Genomic DNA, 12,500 nt, shown 5'->3' with positions numbered 1-12,500 from the left:
ATAAGGCAACAACATCTGAACGCAGGAAGCTGGTGGTCGAGGAGGTGCGCAGACGGGAGGAGACTGCAAGAAGTGCAAAGGCTGTCTCTCTTGCTAAACAAGGGCAATGGACGCGGTGGGAAGGCCTGGAGAGGAGAAAGATCAACTGGAGTGAGCTTTGGCAAATGGAGGCAAGCAACATCAGCTTCATCATAAGAGCTGTTTATGATGTGCTTCCATCACCAAAAAATCTACATCAATGGTATGGCGAGGACTCGACCTGCCCCCTCTGCCCAGCTCCAGCGACTCTCAGGCATATAATGACAGGTTGCAAGACCAGCCTCTCACAAGGCCGCTACACCTGGAGGCACAATCAGGTCCTCAAGAGCCTGGCTGCAGCACTTGAGACCAAGAGGAGTGCAACCAATTCATTACCTCCAAAAACAAGCAATCCCGTCAAAACAACAACATTCATCCGGGAGGGACAGAAAAGGCTCAAGTATCCTCCTACAAAGCCAGAAACTGGACACCTAGCCATGGCCCGGGACTGGAAGATGCTTGTCGATATTGGCCAGCAACTCATTTTTCCACCTGAGATTGCTTCTACCAACCTTAGGCCAGACATGGTACTCTGGTCCCCTTCACGAAAGACTGTGTACATCATAGAGCTCACAGTCCCGTGGGAAAACTCTGTTGAAGAGGCCTACGAGCGTAAGAAACTGCGTTACACAGAGTTGGCAGCAGACGCAACTCAGCGTGGCTGGAATGCAAAAGTCTGGCCAGTTGAAGTGGGATGCAGAGGATTCGTGGCTTCTTCCATCATCAGGTTGCTGAAAGAACTTGGAATCCATGGACAGGCTCTGCGGTAGACCGTCAGAGCAGTTTCTCAAGCAGCTGAAAGAGGCAGCCAGTGGATCTGGATCAAACGGAAGGACCCTTGCTGGGCTATAACTTCATGACCCCTCACCCCCACCTGAGAACTCAATTCAGATCCCTCCAACTTGAGGAGGGCATATGAGGTATGCGGTCAGCTGTATGGCTGGCTCAGGGAAGAGGACGCCCCTGCCTTGCACAGTCCTGTGGGACATCTTAATTGGGCATGGGACACAAGCTAAGGCTTGATCACCCTTTAGCTGGCCACCTTTGATGAGGGTGTTTAGTGATTAAAGGCCGAAACACCCACTGATTCGAAGGCACACTACTGAGGATGTGTCCCAAAAATTGACATCTTACCCCAGTCTAAGAAATAAACCTCCCATGCCACTCTGTCAACATCACGGCAAATCTCATGCGAGTGCATTCCATCTATTGGCACAAAGGACAGTTTTTAACATCTCGTCCCGTGTTTTATGATTCTAATCAGCTACCAATTAATTTAAGCAACTATATACAACTGTCGAGTACAGGCTACCCGAGTACAGGATACCCGAGTACAGGCTACCCGAGTACAGGCTACCCGAGTACAGGCTACCCGAGTACAGGCTACCCGAGCACAGGCTACCCGAGCACAGGCTACCCGAGCACAGGATACCCAAGTACAGGCTACCCGAGTACAGGCTACCCGAGTACAGGCTACCCGAGTACAGGCTACCCGAGTACAGGCTACCCGAGTACAGGCTACCCGAGTACAGGATACCCGAGTACAGGCTACCCAAGTACAGTTTACCTGAGTACAGGCTACCCCGAGTACAGTTTACCCGAGTACAGGCTACCCAAGTACATTTTCCCCGAGTACAGGCTACCTGAGTACATTTTCCCAGAGTACAGGCTACCCAAGTACATTTTCCCCAAGTACAGGCTACCCAAGTACATTTTCCCCGAGTACAGGCTACCCGAGTACAGGCTACCCGAGTACAGGCTACCCAAGCACAGGCTACCCGAGCACAGGATACCCAAGTACAGGCTACCAGAGTACAGGCTACCCGAGTACATTTTCCCTGAGTACAGGCTACCCGAGTACATTTTCCCTGAGTACAGGCTACCCGAGTACATTTTCCCTGAGTACAGGCTACCTGAGTACATTTTCCCTGAGTACAGGCTACCCAAGTACAGGCTACCCGAGTACAGGCTATCCAAGTACATTTCCCCCGAGTACAGGCTACCCGAGTACAGGCTACCCGAGTACAGGCTACCCAAGTACAGGCTTTTTCCCCGAGTACAGGCTACCTGAGTACAGGCTACCCCGAGTACAGTTTACCCGAGTACAGGCTACCCGAGTACAGGCTACCCGAGTACAGGCTACCCGAGTACAGGCTACCCAAGTACAGGCTACCCGAGTACAGGCTACCCAAGTACAGTTTACCTGAGTACAGGCTACCCCGAGTACAGTTTACCCGAGTACAGGCTACCCAAGTACATTTTCCCCGAGTACAGGCTACCTGAGTACATTTTCCCAGAGTACAGGCTACCCAAGTACATTTTCCCCAAGTACAGGCTACCCAAGTACATTTTCCCCGAGTACAGGCTACCCGAGTACAGGCTACCCGAGTACAGGCTACCCGAGTACAGGCTACCCGAGTACAGGCTACCCGAGTACAGGCTACCCGAGTACAGGCTACCCGAGTACAGGATACCCGAGTACAGGCTACCCGAGTACAGGATACCCGAGTACAGGCTACCCAAGTACAGTTTACCCGAGTACAGGCTACCCGAGTACAGGCTACCCAAGTACAGGCTACCCGAGTACAGGATACCCGAACCTGTATGACATGAGATGTCCTCACACTCTCTCCCAGCTTGGATAGAAATGAGAATAAAACTTGTCTATTAATGTCAAATAATAGTCAGTCCACCCTCAACACTAGTTAACTAGGGATCATTATGCAGAGTACTATCAGTCCACCCTCAACACTAGTTAACTAGGGATCATTATGTGGTGTACTATCAGTCCACCCTCAACACTAGTTAACTAGGGATCATTATGTGGTGTACTTAACTAGGGATCATTATGTGGTGTACTATCAACACTAGTTAACTAGGGATCATTATGTGGTGTACTTAACTAGGGATCATTATGTGGTGTACTATCAACACTACTTAACTAGGGATCATTATGTGGTGTACTTAACTAGGGATCATTATGTGGTGTACTTAACTAGGGATCATTATGTGGTGTACTTAACTAGGGATCATTATGTGGTGTACTTAACTAGGGATCATTATGTGGTGTACTTAACTAGGGATCATTATGTGGTGTACTTAACTAGGGATCATTATGTGGTGTACTTAACTAGGGATCATTATGTGGTGTACTATCAACACTACTTAACTAGGGATCATTATGTGGTGTACTTAACTAGGGATCATTATGTGGTGTACTTAACTAGGGATCATTATGTGGTGTACTTAACTAGGGATCATTATGTGGTGTACTTAACTAGGGATCATTATGTGGTGTACTATCAACACTAGTTAACTAGGGATCATTATGTGGTGTACTATCAGTCCACCCTCAACACTAGTTAACTAGGGATCATTATGCAGAGTACTATCAGTCCACCCTCAACACTAGTTAACTAGGGATCATTATGCAGAGTACTATCAGTCCACCCTCAACACTAGTTAACTAGGGATCATTATGTGGTGTACTTAACTAGGGATCATTATGCAGAGTACTATCAGTCCACCCTCAACACTAGTTAACTAGGGATCATTATGTGGTGTACTTAACTAGGGATCATTATGTGGTGTACTTAACTAGGGATCATTATGCAGAGTACTATCAACACTAGTTAACTAGGGATCATTATGTGGTGTACTTAACTAGGGATTATTATGTGGTGTACTTAACTAGGGATCATTATGCAGAGTACTATCAGTCCACCCTCAACACTAGTTAACTAGGGATCATTATGTGGTGTACTATCAACACTAGTTAACTAGGGATCATTATGCAGAGTACTATCAACACTAGTTAACTAGGGATCATTATACAGAGTACTATCAACACTAGTTAACTAGGGATCATTATACAGAGTACTATCAACACTAGTTAACCAGGGATCATTATACAGAGTACTATCAACACTAGTTAACTAGGGATCATTATGCAGAGTACTATCAACACTAGTTAACTAGGGATCATTATGTGGTGTACTATCAACACTAGTTAACTAGGGATCATTCTGTGGTGTACTATCAACACTAGTTAACTAGGGATCATTATGCAGAGTACTATCAGTCCACCCTCAACACTAGTTAACTAGGGATCATTATGCAGAGTACTATCAGTCCACCCTCAACACTAGTTAACTAGGGATCATTATGCAGAGTACTATCAGTCCAACCTCAACACTAGTTAACTAGGGATCATTATGCAGAGTTCTATCAACACTAGTTAACTAGGGATCATTATGCAGAGTACTATCAACACTAGTTAACTAGGGATCATTATGCAGAGTACTATCAGTCCACCCTCAACGCTAGTTAACTAGGGATCATTATACAGAGTACTATCAGTCCACCCTCAACACTAGTTAACTAGGGATCATTATGTGGTGTACTATCAACACTAGTTAACTAGGGATCATTATGCAGAGTACTATCAACACTAGTTAACTAGGGATCATTATGTGGTGTACTATCAACACTAGTTAACTAGGGATCATTATGTGGTGTACTATCAACACTAGTTAACTAGGGATCATTATACAGAGTACTATCAGTCCACCCTCAACACTAGTTAACTAGGGATCATTATGCAGAGTACTATCAGTCCACCCTCAACACTAGTTAACTAGGGATCATTATGTGGTGTACTTAACTAGGGATCATTATGTGGTGTACTTAACTAGGGATCATTATGTGGTGTACTTAACTAGGGATCATTATGTGGTGTACTTAACTAGGGATCATTATGCAGAGTACTATCAGTCCACCCTCAACACTAGTTAACTAGGGATCATTATGCAGAGTACTATCAGTCCACCCTCAACACTAGTTAACTAGGGATCATTATGCAGAGTACTATCAGTCCACCCTCAACACTAGTTAACTAGGGATCATTATGTGGTGTACTTAACTAGGGATCATTATGTGGTGTACTTAACTAGGGATCATTATGTGGTGTACTTAACTAGGGATCATTATGTGGTGTACTTAACTAGGGATCATTATGTGGTGTACTTAACTAGGGATCATTATGCAGAGTACTATCAGTCCACCCTCAACACTAGTTAACTAGGGATCATTATGTGGTGTACTATCAGTCCACCCTCAACACTAGTTAACTAGGGATCATTATGCAGAGTACTATCAACACTAGTTAACTAGGGATCATTATGCAGAGTACTATCAACACTAGTTAACTAGGGATCATTATGCAGAGTACTATCAACACTAGTTAACTAGGGATCATTATGCAGAGTACTATCAACACTAGTTAACTAGGGATCATTATGCAGAGTACTATCAACACTAGTTAACTAGGGATCATTATGCAGAGTACTATCAACACTAGTTAACTAGGGATCATTATGCAGAGTACTATCAACACTAGTTAACTAGGGATCATTATGCAGAGTACTATCAACACTAGTTAACTAGGGATCATTATGCAGAGTACTATCAACACTAGTTAACTAGGGATCATTATGCAGAGTACTATCAACACTAGTTAACTAGGGATCATTATGTGGTGTACTATCAGTCCACCCTCAACACTAGTTAACTAGGGATCATTATGTGGTGTACTATCAGTCCACCCTCAACACTAGTTAACTAGGGATCATTATGTGGTGTACTATCAACCCTCACTAGTTAACTAGGGATCATTATGTGGAGTACTATCAACACTAGTTAACTAGGGATCATTATGCAGAGTACTATCAGTCCACCCTCAACACTAGTTAACTATGGAGTGTCAATACACCCAGTCACTACAAAGTGACAGGCATCCTTCCTAACTCAGTTGCTGGAGAGGAAGGAAACTGCTCAGGGATTTCACCATGAGGCCAATGGTGACTTTAAAACAGTTACAGAGAAAACGGATGGATGTGACAGAGTGAAAAGAAGGAAGCCTGTACAGAATATGCATCCTGTTTTCACTAAAGTAAAACTGAATTTTTTTTAGCAAAGCAATTAACTTTATGTCCTGAATACAAAGTGTTTTGTGTGGGACAAATCTAACACAACGCATCACAGAGTACCACTCTTCATATTTTCAAGTGGCAAAGACGAGGACGTTTTTTAGGATAAAAGAAACAGAATAGAGCTAAGCACAGGCAACATCCTAGAGGAAAACCTGGTTCAGTCTGCTTTCCAACAGACACTGATAAATTCACCTTTCAGCAGGACAATAACTGAAAACACAAGGCCAAAAATACACTGGAGTTGCTTACCAAGATGTATTTGAATGTTTCTTAGTGGCTGAGTTACACTTTTGACTTAAATCGGCTTGAAAATCTATGGCAAAACTTAAAAATGGCTGTCTAGCAATAATCAACAACCAACTTGACGGAGCTTGAAGAGTTAAAAGAATAATTTGCAAATGTTGTACAATCCAGGTATGCAAAGATCTTAGAGACTTACCCAGAAAAAGACAGATGTAATTGCTTCCAAAGGTGTTTTTAACATGTATTGACTCAGGGGTGTGAGATGTGTTTTCAGGTTGTCATTATGGGGTATTGTGTAAATGTAATCCACGTTGAATTCAGGCTGTAACACAACAACATGTGGAATAGGTCCAGCGGTATGAATACTTTCTGAATCTGCATCCTATTGGTGTGAGCTGTGCGTCGAAATCTTGTGAAATAGAAACCAAATGTCATTTATTTATTTTTTTAGCTGGATCAGCTCAAGTTTCTCTCGGAGCTGGCACGTTTTTACGCCCAGGTTCCATTGAAATTAACAGGAGCGTCTCATGCTCTGCAAAGTTGAGCATCCAACGAAGCAGGACTCATTAAAACATTGTTTTTCTTCTTCTGTTTTGTTTAACTTAGTGACAAAGTAATGGCAATTTTGTATGTGAACAACTATTTTGGGGCGGCAGCGTAGCCTAGTGGTTAGAGCGTTGGACTATTAACCGGAAGGTTGCGAGTTCAAACCCCCCGAGCTGACAAGGTACAAATCTGTCGTTCTGCCCCTGAACTGGCAGTTAACCCACTGTTCCCAGGCCGTCATTGAAAATAAGAACATGTTCTTAACTGACTTGCCTGGTTAAATAAAGGTAAAATAAATTAAAAAAAATTTAAAAAATTACATTTTCGGGCAAGTCTTTGGGGAATCCAAACATAGTGCTGACTGGTCCGATGGGCCTTTCAGACCTTAATATCCCTGTATCAAGATCTTGGGGTTTATTTTCAGCTGGTGTGCACTAAGCACTGTCAGTCAATGGAATATGTGGAGGCTTCAGTCGTTAACCTCTCTGTTCCTCAGTTTGTACCTGGTATATGTGGAGGCTTCAGCCTATACATGTTGCCAGTTTAACAGTGTTGCTTCCATCCCTCTCCTCACCCCAACCTGGGCTTGAACCAGGGACCCTCTGCACAAATTGACAACAGTCACCCTTGAAGCATTGTTTTCCTATCTTTCGACAAAAGCTGCGGACCTTGCAGAGCAAGGGAAACAACTACTTCAAGGTCTCAGAGCAAGTGACGTCACGATTGAGACGCTAACTAGCGCGCACCGCTAACTAGCTAGCCATTTCACATCGGTTACACTAGCCTATCTGTTCCTCTGTTTCTAAACAGAGTTAGATCACGTGTTAGAACCAGGAGAACAGGAGTTGTAATTTATCAGAGGCTCTCTCCCAGTAAGGTTGAATAGGATCTGAAAGCGTGAGGGCATACAGGACCATCAAATCAAATCAAATTTTATTTGTCACATACACATGGTTAGCAGATGTTAATGCGAGTGTAGCGAAATGCTTGTGCTTCTAGTTCCGACAATGCAGTGATAACCAACAAGTAATCTAACTAACAATTCCAAAACTACTGTCTTATACACAGTGTAAGGGGATAAGGAACATGTACATAAGGATATATGAATGAGTGATGGTACAGAGCAGCATACAGTAGATGGTATCGAGTACAGTATATACATATGAGATGAGTGTGTAGACAAAGTAAACAAAGTGGCATAGTTAAAGTGGCTAGTGATACATGTGTTACATAAGGATGCAGTCGATGATGTAGAGTACAGTATAAACATATGCATATGAGATGAATAATGTAGGGTAAGTAACATTATATAAGGTAGCATTGTTTAAAGTGGCTAGTGATATATTTACATCATTTCCCATCAATTCCCATTATTAAAATGGCTGGAGTTGGGTCAGTGTCAATGACAGTGTGTTGGCAGCAGCCACTCAATGTTAGTGGTGGCTGTTTAACAGTCTGATGGCCTTGAGATAGAAGCTGTTTTTCAGTCTCTCGGTCCCAGCTTTGATGCACCTGTACTGACCTCGCCTTCTGGATGATAGCGGGGTGAACAGGCAGTGGTTCGGGTGGTTGATGTCCTTGATGATCTTTATGGCCTTCCTGTAACAACGGGTGGTGTAGGTGTCCTGGAGGGCAGGTAGTTTGCCCCCCGGTGATGCGTTGTGCAGTCCTCACTACCCTCTGGAGAGCCTTACGGTTGAGGGCGGAGCAGTTGCCGTACCAGGTGGTGATACAGCCCGCCAGGATGCTCTCGATTGTGCATCTGTAGAAGTTTGTGAGTGCTTTTGGTGACAAGCCGAATTTCTTCAGCCTCCTGAGGTTGAAGAGGCGCTGCTGCGCCTTCTTCACGACGCTGTCAGAGTGAGTGGACCAATTCAGTTTGTCTGTGATGTATATGCCGAGGAACTTAAAACTAGCTACCCTCTCCACTACTGTTCCATCGATGTGGATAGGGGGGGGTGTTCCCTCTGCTGTTTCCTGAAGTCCACAATCATCTCCTTAGTTTTGTTGACGTTGAGTGTGAGGTTATTTTCCTGACACCACACTCCGAGGGCCCTCACCTCCTCCCTGTAGGCCGTCTCGTCGTTGTTGGTAATCAAGCCTACCACTGTTGTGTCGTCCGCAAACTTGATGATTGAGTTGGAGGCGTGCATGGCCACGCAGTCGTGGGTGAACAGGGAGTACAGGAGAGGGCTCAGAACACACCCTTGTGGGGCCCCCGTGTTGAGGATCAGCGGGGAGGAGATGTTGTTGCCTACCCTCACCACCTGGGGGCGGCCCGTCAGGAAGTCCAGTACCCAGTTGCACAGGGCGGGGTCGAGACCCAGGGTCTCGAGCTTGATGACGAGCTTGGAGGGTACTATGGTGTTGAATGACGAGCTGTAGTCGATGAACAGCATTCTCACATAGGTATTCCTCTTGTCCAGGTGGGTTAGGGCAGAGTGGTTGAGATTGCATCGTCTGTGGACCTATTTTGGCGGTAAGCAAATTGGAGTGGGTCTAGGGTGTCAGGTAGGGTGGAGGTGATATGGTCCTTGACTAGTCTCTCAAAGCACTTCATGATGACGGAAGTGAGTGCTACGGGGCGGTAGTCGTTTAGCTCAGTTACCTTAGCTTTCTTGGGAACAGGAACAATGGTGGCCCTCTTGAAGCATGTGGGAACAGCAGACTGGTATAGGGATTGATTGAATATGTCCGTAAACAGACCGGCCAGCTGGTCTGCGCATGCTCTGAGGGCGCGGCTGGGGATGCCGTCTGGGCCTGCAGCCTTGCGAGGGTTAACACGTTTAAATGTCTTACTCACCTCGGCTGCAGTGAAGGAGAGACCGCATGTTTTCGTTGCAGGCCGTGTCAGTGGCACTGTATTGTCCTCAAAGCGGGCAAAAAAGTTATTTTGTCTGCCTGGGAGCAAGACATCCTGGTCCGTGACTGGGCTGGGTTTCTTCTTGTAGTCCGTGATTGACTGTAGACCCTGCCACATGCCTCTTGTGTCTGAGCCATTGAATTGAGATTCCATGCCCCAGGACTACCTGACATGATGACTCCTTGCTGTCCCCAGTCCACCTGACCGTGCTGCTGCTCCAGTTTCAACTGTTCTGCCTTATTATTATTTGACCCTGCTGGTCATCTATGAACATTTGAATATCTTGGCCATGTTCTGTTATAATCTCCACCCGGCACAGCCAGAAGAGGACTGGCCACCCCACATAGCCTGGTTCCTCTCTAGGTTTCTTCCTAGGTTTTGGCCTTTCTAGGGAGTTTTTCCTAGCCACCGTGCTTCTACACCTGCATTGCTTGCTGTTTGGGGTTTTAGGCTGGGTTTCTGTACAGCACTGAGATATCAGCTCATGTACGAAGGGCTATATAAATACATTTGATTTGATTTGATACAGGAGCTTTACCCAATTATACAATGAACTAGGCTCTACCCCTACAGGGATCTACTGGCTGGCTACCAACTAGCCCTGTTCTATAGTACCGATGAAGGACTCTTCTTCCATTGACAGAGAACAGGTGTTCGGCATCACATTCGCTCCAAGAATGAATTAGCACAATAAGAGAAACCACTTGCCTCGGCGTTTATTGTTGAAAACACTCTGCTGTTCCACTATTTATAGGAAATTGGCCAATGCCATTCACAAGCACGAATGCACGGATCAGGAACACAATACTTTTCCCCAATAATAAAAACAGGCCATTTTCCAAGTTGCAATTTAGGCCTCAATCTTGATTCTTGACATTTCTCTGCAGGGGTCAGAGAACTTTAAGAATGCACTGTATATACTTTTTCCACATTTTGTTACACTTTTTAGAATAAGGATGTAATGTATTTTATTTTTATTTTACCTTTACAAGTCAGTTAAGAACATTTTTTTATTTTCAATGGTGGTCTAGGAACAGTGGGTCAACTGGCCTAGGAACAGTGGGTCAACTGGCCTAGGAACAGTGGGTCAACTGGCCTAGGAACAGTGGGTCAACTGGTCTAGGAACAGTGGGTCAACTGGCCTAGGAACAGTGGGTTAACTGGCCTAGGAACAGTGGATCAACTGGCCTAGGAACAGTGGGTCAACTGGTCTAGGAACAGTGGGTCAACTGGCCTAGGAACAGTGGATCAACTGGCCTAGGAACAGTGGATCAACTGGCCTAGGAACAGTGGGTCAACTGGTCTAGGAACAGTGGGTCAACTGGCCTAGGAACAGTGGGTCAACTGGTCTAGGAACAGTGGGTTAACTGGTCTAGGAACAGTGGGTCAACTGGTCTAGGAACAGTGGGTCAACTGGTCTAGGAACAGTGGGTCAACTGGCCTAGGAACAGTGGGTCAACTGGTCTAGGAACAGTGGGTCAACTGGTCTAGGAACAGTGGGTCAACTGGTCTAGGAACAGTGGGTCAACTGGTCTAGGAACAGTGGGTTAACTGGTCTAGGAACAGTGGGTTAACTGGTCTAGGAACAGTGGGTTAACTGGTCTAGGAACAGTGGGTTAACTGGTCTAGGAACAGTGGGCAACTGGCCTAGGAATAGTGGATCAACTGGCCTAGGAATAGTGGATCAACTGGCCTAGGAACAGTGGGTTAACTGGTCTAGGAACAGTGGGTCAGCTGGTCTAGGAACAGTGGGTCAACTGGTCTAGGAACAGTGGGTTAACTGGTCTAGGAACAGTGGGCAACTGGCCTAGGAACAGTGAGTCAACTGCCTGTTCAGGGGCAGAAGGACAGATTTATTTCGTCTTTTGTCAACCTTGTCAGCTTGGGGATTCGATCTTGCCTTTCGGTTACTAGTCCAACACTCTAACACAATGCTGCCCCAGGTAGCCTAGTGGTTGGATTAAAAACGGAATAAATAGTCCCCCCCCCTCTCATCAATCTACTCACAATTCGCCATAATGACAAAGCAAAAACAGTTTTCTAGAAATGTTTGCAAAGTATATATATATATTTTTAAAAAGGGCCTGAATACTTTTCCCGAATGCCCAGTATATGTAGATCAGCTTTAATACTGCAGATAGATTGTAGCTTCGATCAATGTAATTTTCTGCATCATTTCCAATCCCCCATACATTATTGTCCCCTAACCCTACCACCCCTCCCCTAATTGGAGTAGACTAATGGACAACAACACTCAGGCTTCTACTTCCAGCTTCTACATACTATAAACATTTTACAGACACAGTGTATTTTCCAACGTAGTGGGTGCTGTCTCTCACTAAAGAGGTGTTACAGCAGCATCTAGTTCATCTGCACAGGTTCTGACAGCTAAGCTAAAAAAAAACGACATTCCAAAAGAGGTCCGGAAATCACGGTCACAAATATAAATTATATTTGGACACAGTTCTATTAGAGCGCACCAAAAACTACACGTATCGAGGACTGTAAACAAGCCGAGAGGCAACGCAAGAGCATTCTATGCCATTTAAAGGAAAATTAAAATCAAAATTCTAATTACAATCTCGCTCAAAGAGTTTTGCAAGACTGAAATGCATGTGCCAAAGAAAAACTCCAAATAAGGCATGGAGAGCAGCATGGGGCCAAAACACCCTCCTCATTCAAATAGAAAAAAGAGACATCACATTTTACAACCATCTAAAAACAAGTGACCTCAAAACATTCCATCACACAGCTCTCCAATGTCAAGAGATGAAACTAGT

Source organism: Oncorhynchus gorbuscha, linkage group LG24, assembly GCF_021184085.1.
Source record: "Oncorhynchus gorbuscha isolate QuinsamMale2020 ecotype Even-year linkage group LG24, OgorEven_v1.0, whole genome shotgun sequence".
NCBI lineage: Eukaryota > Metazoa > Chordata > Actinopteri > Salmoniformes > Salmonidae > Oncorhynchus > Oncorhynchus gorbuscha.
Note: the sequence above shows the minus strand (reverse complement) of the source record.